We start from the raw sequence: 16,614 nt of genomic DNA, 5'->3' as shown, positions 1-16,614 counted from the left end.
GAAATATATCGATGAAAACACTGGTACCCCTATTGTACTTTTTTCAGGCGGTCACCTTATTGACCAACGTGAAAATTTAGGCATAACTCTTCTTACTGTGGTGTTTAACAAATAACTTCAATACTATGATTTACAATTATATATCCTTGACGGTTGGGTTGACAACTTTAAACTAAAAATAGAAAAGTGAATGTGCTAGAGGTCAAATCAATAGGGGGACCGGATTTTGGTCTCCCTATTGGTAAAGTACTGTAAAATGAACTAATAGGGGTACCAAAAGTCTCCCTATCCGGTATTAATACATATTATATATATATATATATATATATATATATATATATATATATATATATACATATTATATGAGTCACATTTACTTACTTTATCTTTTTCTTCATCTTATTGACTCATTTAGGCTGCTTTAGTTTTTAGCGTTGACATTTACAAGACAAAACAACTTCTGTTTTCATTCATTCATTCATTAGTTGTTGCTTGAGTCTTACTGCGAGGATGCCCTTCCTGAGCAAGCCCTCCCCATTTATCCGGATTTGTGACAGACCTCACGGGGTCCTGGGTTGCATTTTTAATTCAGAAAAGTGGGTGGAGCAGGCACTTATGTTGGTAACAACAAGAGATGAAGTGAGTAGAAAAGTGCCAGAAGACAATAGAGAATTTTAAAAAATTGCGGCGGTGTTGGGGTTTGAAAACCCCAAGGTCTTTGTTTAGGTCCTGAGTTGCACCCCATAAAGGGCTGGGGTTTCCAAGACAAAACAACAAGATCAGTTTCTGTTGTCACTGATGCCATCCCAAACGATTATTCCACCTCCTTCGAAAAGTTTCACTTGAATTGAAGAGTGGTTTTCCAAAACTCCATTTTTTCCAGTTTTGAGATTTTGAGGATTATTTCCCCTGACATTTTTCATTCGGTCTATTATTTTATCATATTTAAACTTCAAATTCCCACAAATCTGAGGAAATTGTTGTGCCAGTTGATGCTGAAAATAAAATTTACATTTCAATTTATCTCATGGACAGAGAATCTGAAAAAGTAGAAAAATCGACTTAACGGAAGTATAACGGATCAACACACAAAACTATGTGAAACCATGAACTTTTATAGTCCAGTTAATACAGTTTAGTGAGAATTACTCATAAACATGGATGACAAAAAATAATATCAAAGGCCTGAGTAACGTCATCTTCGTCCTACCTATATTCAGAATGGGAGCAATCTACATACAGGCCTTCGTTCTAACCTAGTCATCAATCACATGATGTGTTGCTGTCCAATGATTGGATATATTACGCAGAGTTGTCTATGAAAACTATTTAACGTTACGATTGTGATGCTGGACATTGAACACTTTTCATTAAGTAGGTCATTTTGAGCACATTTTACAGTATGTTCAATGACTCGGTTCGACATGTACATATATTCAAGTCTGATATCCAAACCCACTTATGGGCCTAGTTTAACGCTGTTGTAATATGGACCATATTGTACGTCATTTTTTAAGATTCCCAATACATCAATGAACCCATAAGAAATTGGGTTGTCAGACCTGCAAATAAGTGCACGTCGACTCGGACCCCATGGACAAATAATGGAAACAACCTCCAGAAATAGAAAGAAATAGTCTTAACTCTTTTCAGAACATTTTGGTTGAGCTTCGTCCTGATGACGGTTGAAACACGATTTAAAATATTCGTTAAAAATTGACTTGTATTTTGAGCTCATTTTGTAATATATGAAGATGTTCACAGACGCATTCACGTTCTGGACAAATGTATCAAAATAGAATAAGTAGCGCATCTGTGTTAGGCTTCCGCCGAAATGCATTTCTGAAAATACCATATGCATCATGGCGATTGCAATTCTTGGCGTAAAACAGACTAGATATAAGACAGAAAGCATGACAACCATTCGAGCAATCCGCGTATCCCGAGACACCATTTGATGATGAGATGACGATAACGATGATGATGATTTTGAGGACGACGATGGTTTTGACTGAATTGAAGGATTCGACGACGATTTACCCGTTGCTTCCTGTCGCCATTTGGAATTTTTCCTTAAATTATGAACCAAAATGACGATGGAAATGATTGTGACGATGTATGCACCAATAGGTAAAAACGCTGACTGAAGATAATACAGTGGCTTAATCGTATTGTGTAATTTAACATTTTCCACTACTGTCAAAACGGTTCTATTTCTTTCTGGTGAAAAGACCCAATCGGGGTATAGGGCAAAGTAAAATGGTACTTTGAGAACGATGTTTATGATAAATATAGCTATAACGAAGACCATTACTCTTTCGGTTGTAATAATCTCTTTAACTTTTAATGGAAAGGTGACACACAAACACCGTTGCACTGTGATGAAGGCTGTTATAAGTGAGGTCACTGCAGAAAATAGTGAACCTAACCAAGCTGAGTACATGGAGAGAGAAAGTTGATTAAAAGGCAAATTTAACTCATAGAATGGAGGGAAAACGAACAAGTGGTAACCGATTACCGTGAAACAAGTGAGGAAGTCAGAAATAGACATCGCAAAAAGAGTGACGTTCATTGGATCTTTTACACCCATTTTGGCATAAATGATAATGTTGATTATATTGCTGACAACTCCGAACAGAGACAATAATTGATTTAAACCACCAGCAACAATCATTCGTGACCAATAAACCATAGCGGATGTAGTTACAGGCTGATCAATATTTTCTGTAGTGTTAGTGGCGAGGCTCCCAACGGTTTGGTTGCCATGGAAGTCTGGATCCGTTTGGATTTGATGCAAACACGACATCGTCATGTTCTTTGAAAACCTGTAATAAATGTTGGGATAAATTGACTGTTAAGTTGATGGGAAGTAGAAAACAGACATGTCTACAATTACTAAATATCCGTAGAATTTCGAACTATTGGTACCAATTTTAGAACTCCATGAACATCTATGAGTCATTTTTAAAAAAGTATGCCCTTCCGCCACGACATCATAAGATACCGTCGCTTAGGCATTTCACGAAAGAATATAGATAATCCATCAAATAAGATGTCTGATGTCAACAGGAATCACCTATGTTGTCCAAAGTGAGCAAATTAGATGTTAATCATATTGCCAAAGGAATAGTAATGAAGCTGAAGCTGGGCTCGAACCCGGGACCTTCCGGGTTACAGTGTAATGCTTTAACCACTCGGGCACTTCGCCCCCCCCCCCCTAATTCATTAAAGCTGATTGAAAATGAAAGTTGATGCCAGACTACATAATTTTAAGGATTGTGAAAAGTTATTTTACCCTTCTTGGGATGAATTGTTGATGTTTAGAGTTAACGACATCCACTTCAATTTCTATCTCCTAAAAGTTAAGAATTTCAATTTTTCAAGTAGGCAGATCTGAGAACATAAAAAATAAAGTAATTGAGCTTTTATATAGAGCAATATCCACTTAACGTGCTCAAAGCACTTTACAAGGGATCCCTGACCAACAGCAACATGTAACATGTAGACCGAGACATGACGCCTGTTAGGTGATATTACAAACCCCTAAAAGAGCAACATGTAAACAAATATTTAACTATCCCAAAGAGATTAATAAGTCACGAAACAACAAATAAACAGAAACGTTTGTGCTGACAAGAAAACAGAGAAAATATTAAAGTAAAATAAATACAGGAATTTACAGATGAACGAAATTAACGTCACTCAGCTCTATGCTATTGTTTTTGGTTGGCTACTTTTATGAATAGTTTTCGCTAAAAAAATTATCACTCAAACTATAAATGTTTAAGGTTAAACCTCTTATTGTGTGTTGGTACGTTATATCCGGATTGCGAGGATTTTTTCTAAGTACACGGCATCAATCCTTTCTTTTAAAAATATAGCCTTGTGGAGAACATTGTGCTTATTTGAGTCAATAAAAAAAATTATACGGCGCACAGCTCTACTGAAAGATTTGAAAATTAGAAATATATTTTTTTACAGATAGATAAACAGATAACTTGATTTCCTTTTAGAATTTAAAGTCAGTTTGAAAGTTTGTTAAGTCACACAGATATCATAAAATACGTACCGATGACACTAACACTCTAAAAAACAACCAATTTTGTCACTGCAAAAATTGTCAGTTTGGCGTTTTTACGACAGGAAGAACAACCAAAAGTTGACAGATCGAGTTTGACCATGATTTTCAGCCGCCATTTTGATTTTAGGAGTATTGAAAGGTAGTGCAAAGCAGTCCGAGGGTCTATTATTCTATTAGGGTTAGCTCAAGATCGAAGAATTTTTTTCTATTAGGGTTAATCATAAGTCTTAGTAAAGGTGCGAGGGTGTTTGTTTTTCCATAAGTTAAGTAAAGGGGAGACATTCCGAAAGCTCCTACATCCCCAGTATTCTTTTAATTCGTATTTTCACCGTTGATATTTTGTCAGGCGTTTATTTATTCAATTTGTCATCATATAGAAGCATTTCAAACACTCAAAAAGAAACCTTGATAGATTTGTGAGAGTTTAAAATTTCTTAATTTGACCATTGCTTTTATTTTCGACCGCCATTTTGATTTGTTAAGTATTAGAGACCGGGATTAACTCCGGAGTTCAGGAGACCCAGCTTTTCAAAATATCATTTCTTTAAAAAGTTCTTCAGAGACATTCGGCCCATTGATCCGGAGTTAATCCCGGTTTCTAAACCGTGAAACGGACAGTAGCAATTGCTTGTTATCCTTTGGACTGATTAAGCTACCCATTCATTGTTGGGTAGACAGGAGGGTGGGACAAAATCTCGACTGCACCCGTGATCGATCTTGGTCCCTTTGCGCTTGAAGCGAGTGCTCTACCAACTGAGTTATTGGGACAACAAAAGCATTAAGTTTTTATATTTATATAGATAACATTTGATGTTTTTCTCCAAATTTTGTGACATACAAAAACATCTGAGAACTGCGCATGAAAAAGTATCAGACAAAGCAAGAAAGGAAGCTGATATACAGAGCGATAAGACATGGAACGAGATAAAAAAATGTTAGCTCAGGATAGAGAAGGGTGGAAACTGTTTGACCGTGGTCTATACCCTGACTCAGGGTTAAAAAGGCAATGATGATGAAAGCAAGAAAAAAAACTATCCCTAATAAATCAGTTTTCTTTGACTAGGAGTCAAACTGCAGACCTCCTGATTACCGGAAATTGGTCGAGGAAAACTGTTTTTGTTTTTTTAGGTTGTTTTTTTTTATGGTATTTTTCTTTCTTCTTTTATCTATCTACGAGACTATCTATCAAACTTCCACTTGAATAATCGAGAGGCAACAAAAGAACTGAAGATCACAGCCGGTAACTCAATACTACCCCCAGACCCCAATCCTAAATACATTGGCATTACATTGGACAGACAACTAAGCTATCGCAAACACATTGAAGGAACCGCAAATAAAATCGCAAAAAGAAACAGCCTGGTGAGAAAACTTGCAACTACCACCTGGGGAGCCTCACCACAGGTGCTGAGAACGTCTGCTTTGGCACTGTGCTATCGTGTGGGAGAATACTGTGCCCCTGTTTGGATGAGGAGCCCACATGTAAACCGCATTGACATCCGATTAAGAGAATCAATGAGAATTATAACAGGATGTCTCAAGTCAACTCCAACTCAGTGGCTCCCAACACTGAGCGGCATTGCACCACCAAGTTTAAGACGACAAGATGCTAATCAAAGGATGCATGCAAGAATTGACGAAGCCACAGACAACACTCCCATAAAATCAATCGTAAAGGGGGCACCTTCAACAACCAGACTTAAATCGAGAAGACCTTACCACCTGGCAGGAATGGTAGACTTCAGTGTGGAGGAAAACTGGAGAGAAATGTGGAACAGGGAAACACCAAAAGGAGGAAAAATCATTAGAGATCCAACCGAGAGAGTGCCTGCGTTCAATAACGCCAGGAAATGCTGGATTTCCTCAAACCGCCTCTTAACTGGACATGGCAGAACTGCATCAAATATGTGCAGATGGAAACTTGGAAACAGTTTGTACACGTTTAGTGGAGATTGCGCTAACAAAAAAAGCTCAATTTTTTGGGTCTCATGAAAACATAAATATATTACTAAAAAAATAGATCGATTATTAAATGTTAATGTGAATGACATAATCAATCTGATGGTGAAAAGATTTGAACTGGGATATTGCCAAGTTTAGTTAGAAGGTCAAATTTGATCAAAAATGAGTTCTTGTCATAAATGATGAAATTTGAGAAAAGTTGCTGGATACCTTTCTCATACATCTGACCATAACTTCATGAAAAATCACCCGATTTTCTTCAAATAAAGATTAAAATGCTTTCAGTAAATGCAAAAAAAAGTGCAATCCAAAATTTTCACCTTCCGACTGATTATGTCATGCACTGATACAAATATTCCGTACGTCTCCTCTTACCAAGCTATAGTTCGGAGAAAATCAGAATTAACGTTGTAAGAAGATTATTTATAACAGTCTTCAGTTATATTTTACAGCCTTTATTGTTGATTAAATTTTATAAACTTACACTCAATAAAAAATATATAAGTTAATATAGATAGACATATCAAAAATTTTCTTTTTCATATCGTATCCTAGTCTATTTAAAGATTGTGTTTCTCTATATCTGTTTTTTGTGGGGTTTTTTTTTTTTTTGGGGGGGGGGGTTTGTTTTGTTTTTTGTTTGCTTGTTAAGTTATTTCTTATTAATAAATTGAGACAACAATAAAGAGAAGGGAACGATTGTATGAAATTGTCACAGATTTACCGTAATCAAAATGGTTTGAGTTTGACAAGAACAAATATATTATATCATTTAGAAAGACGCGCGGCGCCTTTGCTAAAATCAATCCACAGAGTCTACTCCAATGATAAATCAAACAAAATTATCGCCATTATCGTGAAGCCTACTCTTTAAACACTCGGTGCAACTCTTGTGGCAAGAAAAGTGATAATTCAAATGTTAACCATATAACTGCCTTAGTCTGGAAAGAATCGAACTTAAAAATTTGGCCAGAAAACTCCTCCTTCAAATATCGATCGATTTAAATAACCTTCATCTTGGCAAAAGCTCTCAAACCTGGGGCCTTGAACCCTGAATCTTCCGGTCCGAAGCCGGGACATACCACAAAGTCTATATGCTAAATTCTTATCAAATTGGAAAATGCGTTTTGTCGGAGTACGCCACAGCTTTCTATTTGAAGTGTAGTATCGATTCCATTTCCAGTTTAGAGACAAAAATCGTCCAAAAATTAATGTTGGCAGTTTTGTCTAACCATTGTGTAAATAGACAAAATCCTCTACAAATTGATAAAGATCTGAGCACGTGTGTATGAAACGTGCCTGACAGAACAAGAGAGAAAAATACAAGAAAAAAAACCAACCCCAAAAAATCAGAAGACCTCAGTTCAGTTCTTTATCTTACACCAGTGCCTGCTCCTTAATTTCTAAATATTGAATAAACTGATGCCTCAAACCTAATGCGTGGTGAAAATCTGCTTTACATAATATATATTATAATATCGATTGATTTAATATATTATACTGTCTGAGGCTATTTATACTGCAAACAATCACTAACGTATTTATATTAGATAATGGATCAAATCGAAACCGATAATATTTTCCCTTGGAGTCTTTTAACCTGAGGGGAAAATTTCGTATGGATATATAACAAATTATAACAAAACTTTTACTCATTTAGAATCGATTTGTTGACTAAAGACTTATCACCCTGTCTGAAAATGTCTCTACAAGTGATCACTTTCTCCAGGCCAAATAGTGTAGTAGTTGAGTACACTTTGTCACCCGAACGTGAGCTGAGAAAATTTATTGGTATGATTGTGATGAACGACCTGTAATGATAGAAAGACAAACGCCTGGAGTAAAGTTTGTTATTTATGTCTATCATGAGGTTTCCATTCTGAGCCACTAACCCTTAAGACTGTTTCTCTCCCCCCCCCCCCCCAACCACCCTTTTCGACTTCAAACCGATTTTAATATTCAAAATGATGCTTTGGACTGGTTTGAATCTTATCTTTCTGACTGCACACAGTGTGTTGCCATTGAAGATTCTCTTTCTGATATGTGTTCTGCAGTTTGAGGTACCCCAGGGTTCTGTCTGGGGCCCATCTTATATACCTTGTATACAACACCCATAAATGCTATAATCTCGGCGTATGAGTTGAATTTTCACTTGTATGCCGACGATACTCAAATTTATTTCCCTGTTACTAACGATACGAAAGTGGACATTGTATCTCGAGTGGAAGCGTGCGTGAAAGACATAAAAGATTGGATGGTTTTAAATAAATTAAAGTTAAATGAAGATAAAACGGAAAGAATATGTTTTTATGGAAATAACCGGAAAAGAACAGAATAGAATCATTGAGCATTGCTAGTAGTCAAATTAAGATTGTAAATGGTGGAAATGTCAGGAATTTAGGTGCATATTTAGATTCACGATTGTGTATGGACGCTCATGTTAGTAAAGTTGCTCAGATTTGTCATCTTCATCTCCATAAAATTTATAGAATTAGACATCCTTTGGATACTGAGACTGTCAAAACATTAATGACATCATTTGTACTTAACCGAATAGATTACTGTAACGCTCTGTTACAATCGTCACCAAAATATATAATTAGACAGCTTCAGAAGGTGGAAAATAGAGCTGCTAGAATGGTGACTGGTTGTGGGGTGAAAGAGCATGTAACGCCAATTTTAATATCTTTGCACTGGCTCCCTGTTAACAGCCGAATCATGTTCAAAATTATATGCTATGCTTTTAAATGTTTTAATAAGACAGTCCTGTATACCTACAAAACATGGTTAATCTCTATGTGCCGGAGAGAGAACTTAGATCCAGTGGTCAAGATCTCTTCCAGGTTCCTCGCTGTAGATCGTCTTTTAGTGAGAGATCTTTTAGCCAGTCGGCACCCGTCTTATGGAACCAACTGCCTTCATCCCTCAAAAAATGTCCGACATTTGAAAACTTTAAAAAGAAACTTAAAACACATCTCTTTAGAAAATCATTTGATGTTTAACATTTATATTAGGCCTACATGTTATAGATATCCTAAATTTTCATCTTGTAGCACAGTGCGTGGTGATTAAATTACAAATTGATTAATGCTATTCCAATATGATAGATTTTATGCTTAAATTATCAATTTATTGTTGTGTTTTATTTGCATTGTAAAGCGCCTCTGAGCACATTGTGGATCTAGGCGCTATATAAATTCATTCATTCATTCATTCATTCATTCATTCATTCATTCATTCATTCATTCATTCATTCATTCATTCAAAGGTCTGGCGGATCAGAGGCAACAGACACCATAGAAAAATACAACATATTAAATAAGCAATATCTACGTGTCTTTAGAATAAAATATGGAACATTGCCATGCATGAAAAACAGCGACATACCCACTATCAATATTAACAATCACTAGAGAGGGTATTGCCAAAAAACTAAAAGACCTAATCCCTCGAAAGCGTCTGGACACGATCCTATTCCAACACGAATCCCGAAAGAATGTGTCAATGAAATATCTCCATATCTTTGCATCCTATTCCAGCAATTTCTCGACAAAGGACAAATCCCAAATGATTGGACATGCTAAGATTACTGCAATGCACAAAAAGGCTAACGAGACATAACCTCAAAGCATAGGCCCGTTTCACCTACATCTGTTGTTTGCAAGGTACTTGAGCATATTCTATTTCACAGCACTATGGATCATTTTGACCACCATCAGATAATATTTGTTGAAGACCAACATTGTTTTCGGAAGGGTAGATCAAGTGAGACCCAACTCACCAATACAGTTGAACAAATAACAAACGCGTTAGATCAAAGGAAACAAACAGATTTACTAGTACAAGACTTTTCAAAAGCCTTCGATACCGTACCTCACAAACGGCTTCTTCAGAAATTAGAATACTATAGAATGCGTAACAGGTCCCAGATAGTACATCATTGGTTCAAATATTGGGTGTGTGATCGGACACAAAAGGTGGCGCTTAATGGAAAAAACAGGTGAAAAATGCAGAGTGATGTCGGGGGTGCCGCAGGAAGCCCTATTGGGGCCTCTTCGCTTCCTCATTATTATAAATAACTTGGGCCAAAATTTATCTTATCAAACAAATCTTTAACTATTCTCAGACGATAGTCTATTATTCAGAATGATAGAAGACCATAACGATGCAAAGATTTCGCAATCAGATTTAGACTCACTGAAACAATGGTCAAACACGTGGCAAATGAATTTCCATCCTGAAAAATGCTCTGTGAAGACAATCTCAACCAACAAAAACACATTGAGTTTTGACTACAAAATGTTAGGCCAAAACACTTAAACGTGTAAATAGTATAACGTACTTTGGAGTCCACTTCTGCAGATGGAACATCATACCCACCACATTGTGACAAAGGACGTCAAAACGTTACATTTCATCAAGAGAAATGTTCATCAATGTCCCGAAAAGACGCAGGCACAGGCATATATTCAACTTGTGATACCTAGTTTAGAGTATGCCTGTACTGCATAGGATCCCTACAAGATCAAGGACATAAAAGCCATTGAAAACATTCAGCAACACGGTTTGACATAAATTGCCGCAAGACGGAACCGGGATTTTTATGACAGCAGCTCTGACGTTTTGTTAAAGAACACATTGTGTGCTATTTGGTTAACATTGCATATATTTTGTTTTTAAAAACAACGGCAGAGCTATTAACACACTAACATGGCCAACACTACGGTCTCATAGAGAAAACTCTAGCATGCATCTACTTCACAAAACAGTCAAATCATCATCATCATCACCAATACCACCATCAACATCATCATCACCACCACAACTACCTAAACCACCACCACCGCATCATCGTCGATCAGAACTACTTTGACTGCTACAAAACACCATCATTTCAATCACTACATCATTATCATCACCACTGCCATTAGTACGATCAGAGATAAGTTATTATTTCCTGGGATATAACCTACCCATTCTAACATTGCATTATCAACATAGCTTCCATCCCTGGTACAGCTATTCCTACCAACACGTCATTATCATTATCACCACCACTACCAGGGCCCATTTTCATGAACAAGGACTAGATTTAGTTAATTTACTAGTCTAGTAAATGACTTGCTAGTCTTAAGACTAAACGGAGCAAGTGACTAAAAAAATCGGATTTCATGAACCCTTTTTAGTCCCGGACTAGCTAGTCTCTTGCCTAGAAGTTGGCGTTGTACGGACGGTGACTAATTCGGCTGTTTTGTGCTGGTAACATCACGCTCTCTAGTACACGATGGCAGGTAAGATACCCGCCTTAATACTTTCAATGAAAAGATTTCCAAAGAGGAAATTAGCAACACATGCGGTACAGATAATATTTCGTTCTTTTAATAAATATTTCAACTTACTTTTACCATGATGAATCAAATCGCGTGATATTGACTGTCGACTGTTATAGACTGCAATGATGTCAAGTGTCGACTGTCAATTCTATATTTAGGCCAATGGAAGTTTCATTGAGACCGACGTACACGGAGATTGAAGCTCAAAGAAAATAAACAAAAATAAAAACCAACAAAAAAAACCAAATAATTACATAAAAGAGAAAGTGTGTTCTGATTAATCACACTATTTCAGTCAGTAAAAATGCCAAAAGAATAACTTTTGTCTCCACTATACTTTCTAATATTTTTTTTTTGGTTGTTCTTTGACGCAAACCCTTCGATGTCGGAGTCTCATTCACTCTCAACTCGCGAGCCGATAGATTCAGTTTTTTTAGTTCTTACTCACAAAAATGAGTACTTTTTACGATCTGCACTATCTTATAGTTTTTTTAAGTGGCAATAGCGACAGGACACTTTTTGCACCTGTCATTCGGAACCGACGTATTTTCGAATCGAAGCGCACTCGATCTAAAAATAGCTACTATCTTATTGACGCTAAGATGTCTCCCAGTAACTAGTCTCAGACTAAAGCATGACGTCTTGCCTCAGCAAATGACTAAAACTTGGCCAAACTTAGTCCGAAGGTGCCGTGATTTCAGTATCGGACTTGGTTAGTCAGCTCACATGAAATCCGATTTTTTCAATTCATTGAATATAGTCAAGATAGTCAGAGACTAAGCGCGAGTCCGCCTTCATGAAAACGGCCTTAGAACTACAACCTCCTCCGTGTTTTTCTAGATACCCATTGTCAGCCTCCATTTGTTTTGTTTGTTTTTAAGGGTTTTACGGCGTTTGCAACACATTAAGGTCATATCAGCGCCATTAAAAAGGAAGAAAATAGGATAGTAAAACGTTCAAGAAGTACAATTAAAGCACACAAGAAAAGGTAAGACAAAGGGGAATTGGCTCAAACAGGAAAAGATGTAGATTCCGAGAGAACACTATCAAAGTACTTTGAGATCACCTAAAAGTCTCACCCAGACAACAGCATAAGATCCCACTAAGAGGAATACACTCAAACGTTTACAAATCATGTTAAAAATACAAAATAACAATACATAACAGAGAGATGATTTACAAGGAAAAAAATATCATCTCCAAAAACTAACCATACATTTGACAGTTTCCCTCTCAGTCAGGGAATAGGGCAGGGGCCTGGACAAAACCAAGTAATCTCATTCCAAGACAAAGACAGAAAGCCATTTGAAAAACAGATACTATAGGGGATAGAAGACAGTAAGAAACTCCCTGCCCACTATAGGAGGTAAGGAACCCCACCCAGTGTCAGGCTCCGTGTTTCAGCACAGTACACAGCCACACAGAGAGAAAGATGGATGTGAAAACCTGCATTCTAAACACATTAACCTTTCCTCTCTTTTCGAGTACTTGAATACTTTGGCAATGTCTTTAAAATGCTCGACACTGCTGTTGTATTAACGCATCCAGAGAGAAAGAACAAATATACAATCAAAACAGTCGGAAGGTGCCGTGATTTTAGTATCGGACTTGCTTAGTCAGCTCCATGAAATCCGTTTGTTTTCAAGTCATTGATTTAAGTCAGAGATAGAGACTAAGCGCTAGTCCGCCGTCATGAAAACGGCCCCAGAACGACAACCTCCTCGGTGATTTTATAGATCCCCCTTGTCAGCCTCCGTGTTTCATCATAGTACACAGCAACACAGAGAGCACGGTGGATATAACGGTACACACCAACACAGAGATAAAGATGGATTTGATTTTTGTATGTATTTTAAGCACATTAACCAATCCTCTCTTTTCGAGTACTTTAATACTTCGGCAATGTCTTTAAAATACACGACAATGCTGTTGTATTAACGCATCCGGAAAGAAAGAACAAATATACAATCAAAACAGTGAAGCCAATGATCCATAGCATAGTCATGACTCAATCAATTACGTTCTTGACTTTATTCGTGTGCGTGTGTATGTGTGTATGTGTGTGTATTTTTGTTTGATTTGATTTTTATTTATAGTTTTTATTATTTTTCTTCTGCGATTGTTTGTTTATTTTTTCCTTTTTTATTCTGTGAGCGTTTTTTTCTCTCTCTTTTTTGCTTGGACTTGTTTTTGCTTTTGCTTTTTGTTGTATTTTGTCTGTGGGTGTATCAATATCATCGTCTGTGTTATGTATTGATAGTTATGTATTCAGTACAAACTTTAGTGTGTTCCTCTCAGAGGGATCATGTACTGGTGTCTGAGTGAGACTTGAATGTGATCTCAAACTAAGTAGGTACAGGGAATCTGCATCTGTTTCCTATTTGAACCAATTCCCCTATGTCTCACTTATTCTTGGGTGCTTTGATTGTAAATCTAGAATATTTTGACTATTCCATTTTCTTCTTTTTACTGGCGCTGATATGACATAAATGTGTCGCAAGTTCCGTAAAACCCCAAAGTCCAGAGCAAAGACAAAGCAACATGGAGAAGGAAAACAGGTTTTTGGGGTAGAAGACCCAGCTAGTGACCTCTCTGCCCATCGTAGGAGGTCAGGAGGTTTTGTTGTTTGATTTGTTTTTCTTTCAAGGCTTTTACGGCACTTGTTTTGTTTTTTTGTTTTTTTTTTGTTTTTGTTTTTGTTTTTAAGGGTTTTACGGCGCTTGCAACACATTAAGGTCATATCAGTAAAAAAGAAGAGAATGGGATAGTAAAAAGTTCTAGAATTACAATTAAAGCAAAAAAGAAAAGGTAAAACAAAGAGGAACTGGTTCAAATAGGGAACAGATGTAGATTCCAAGAGCACACCGTCAAAGTACTTAGTTTGAGATCACCTAAAAGTCTCGTCCAGACACAAGCACAGGTCCCAACTAAGAGGAATACAATCAAATGTGCACCAATCATATAATATAATATGTACACTAAGCATAATACAGTGCATAACAGAGAGATGATTTACAAGGAAAAAAATATCATTTCCCAAAACTATAACTATACATTCGACTGTTTCCCTCCCAGCCAAGGAACTCCGGCAAGGATCAGGACAAAACTAAGTGACCTCATTCCAAGACAATGACAGGAAACAATTGGAAAATGGGTATGGGAGGATAGATGACACAGCATGTACCTCCCTGCCCACTATGGGAGGTCAGGATCCCCGACCAGTACGGCACTTGCAACACATTTAGGTCATATCAGCGTCAATAAAAAGGAGTAAAATGAGATAGTCCCCAAAAAATTCCAATCTAGAATTACATTTAAAGCTCCCAATAAAAAGTAAGACAAAGGGGAATTGGTTCAATTAGGAAACTGACGTAGATTCCAAGAGCACGCTACCATTGTACTTAGTTTGAGATCACCAAAACGCCTCATCCAGACACCAGCACAGGATCCCAATTAGAGGAATGCAATAAAATGTTTACAAACCAATATATATTTAAAACAAAAAATTGCAAAAAAGCTATAACGATACATTTGACTGTTTCCCTCCCAGTCAAGGACCCCGGCCAGGGCCAGGACAAAAATTCAGTCATCACTTCCCAGGATAAATACAGAAAACTCAGTAATCCCTTCCATGACAAAGACAGAAAGCGAATTCAGAAAACAGGTGGATAGAAGACATAGGGAGTGGCCTCCTCCTCTATAGGAATTCATCCCCCCCCCCCCCACACACACACACAGACATCCGTATAGGATTCCATGACTGTAGTTATTTCCAAGAATTAACAAAAACTTGAAATCATTTTTTTTGTATAAAATTTATTTATTCCTAAAACATTTAGCAATTCATTTGATTAGTAATATAATTCGCACTCACAAACGCACGTACACGCGCACGCACGCACATACTGACATAATGATAGCACAAAATCCAGTAATGGTGTTAATAATAATAATAATAATAATAATAATAATAATAATAATAATAATAATAATAATAATAATAATAATAATAATAATACATTTAAAAAAATCATAATATAAAGTAAATAAATAGATAAATCGATGATAAATGATAATCAATATACTATTCTTGTTTTAAAAAAAGCAACACTGACAGGACCGCAATAGGTATTTCCTTTACCGTGTCGAGGATTGAATTGAATGCAGACAAACAACACAGACTCCCTATGGCAAAATAAAACAGCCGACGGCTTCTATATAAAATATTTTTTAAAAAAAAACAAAAACAAAAAAAAAAAAAACAAACAAACAAGAAGAAACACGACGCATCGGACAAACTGCAGAGGGAAGAGAGATAACTCGTGATTTGTCTTAGGAATCGAGCTACAAAACAAAAGTTACTTCCCCCAGCATGTTGACTTTCATGATGTCACTCGTGTTTTATTTATTATTCACAGTTACAAATTTAGTCGCTTCGAAAGCTAATTATTTCCCCTGTGCACAAAGATTACTTTAAGACATTTCTATCAAGGTTCTATTTTCTATTCACAATATTCAAAATGTCAAAAAAAAAAAGTTTTGATAGTTATTATTATATTATCATTCCTTACACTGTCTAAAAAGACAAAATTATTCATTTATATACTTTTTTCTAAATTATGCACGACGCTCGAAAAGGGGGGGGGGGGTTAATTATAAACCCAATGATACAAATAAAAAAATTGCAAAGAATTGATCTATGATGAAATTAATCACGATATACTCAACATATTGGAAAGGGGGGTTGGGCGGGGGGGGGGGCGGGGGATTTGTTGTTTGCTTTCTTTTTGTTTTTGTTTGTTAGCTTTTTGTTTTTTTCTTTGGGGGGGGGGGGGGGTTCTTTGAAAGGGAATTTTGACCCTCGCTGCTCAATGTGTGGCGCAGCCCCAACTACGTCTGACTCTTACGATTTAACGGTCCTTTGTTGAGATAGAACAACCCCCCCCCCCTCCCCCCTTTGTGATAAAGGAATGAATGGTTTATTAACCAAACTAATTCATGTTTAATAATGAACATTCGCCACGAGAGTCTCTCTTACCCTCCTCCTCTCATTCTTACAACACAAAATGTATCAATTAAAAAAAACACAAACTACAAAGGGTTTCTAAGGTGGCACGGACAAAATCCAATATCCATAAAAGGGTTCAACAGTCGTGACGTCACTTCCTTTCCCTCCTAATGACGTATAGTAACTGAGTTCTAAACTATCGGAACAATGGCGGACGCCATTATTATCTC

The sequence above is a fragment of the Berghia stephanieae genome, chromosome 6 (genome assembly GCF_034508935.2).
Source record: "Berghia stephanieae isolate SIO BIC M18660-M18661 chromosome 6, UCSD_Bste_1.3, whole genome shotgun sequence".
Taxonomy (NCBI): Eukaryota; Metazoa; Mollusca; class Gastropoda; order Nudibranchia; family Aeolidiidae; genus Berghia; species Berghia stephanieae.
Note: the sequence above shows the minus strand (reverse complement) of the source record.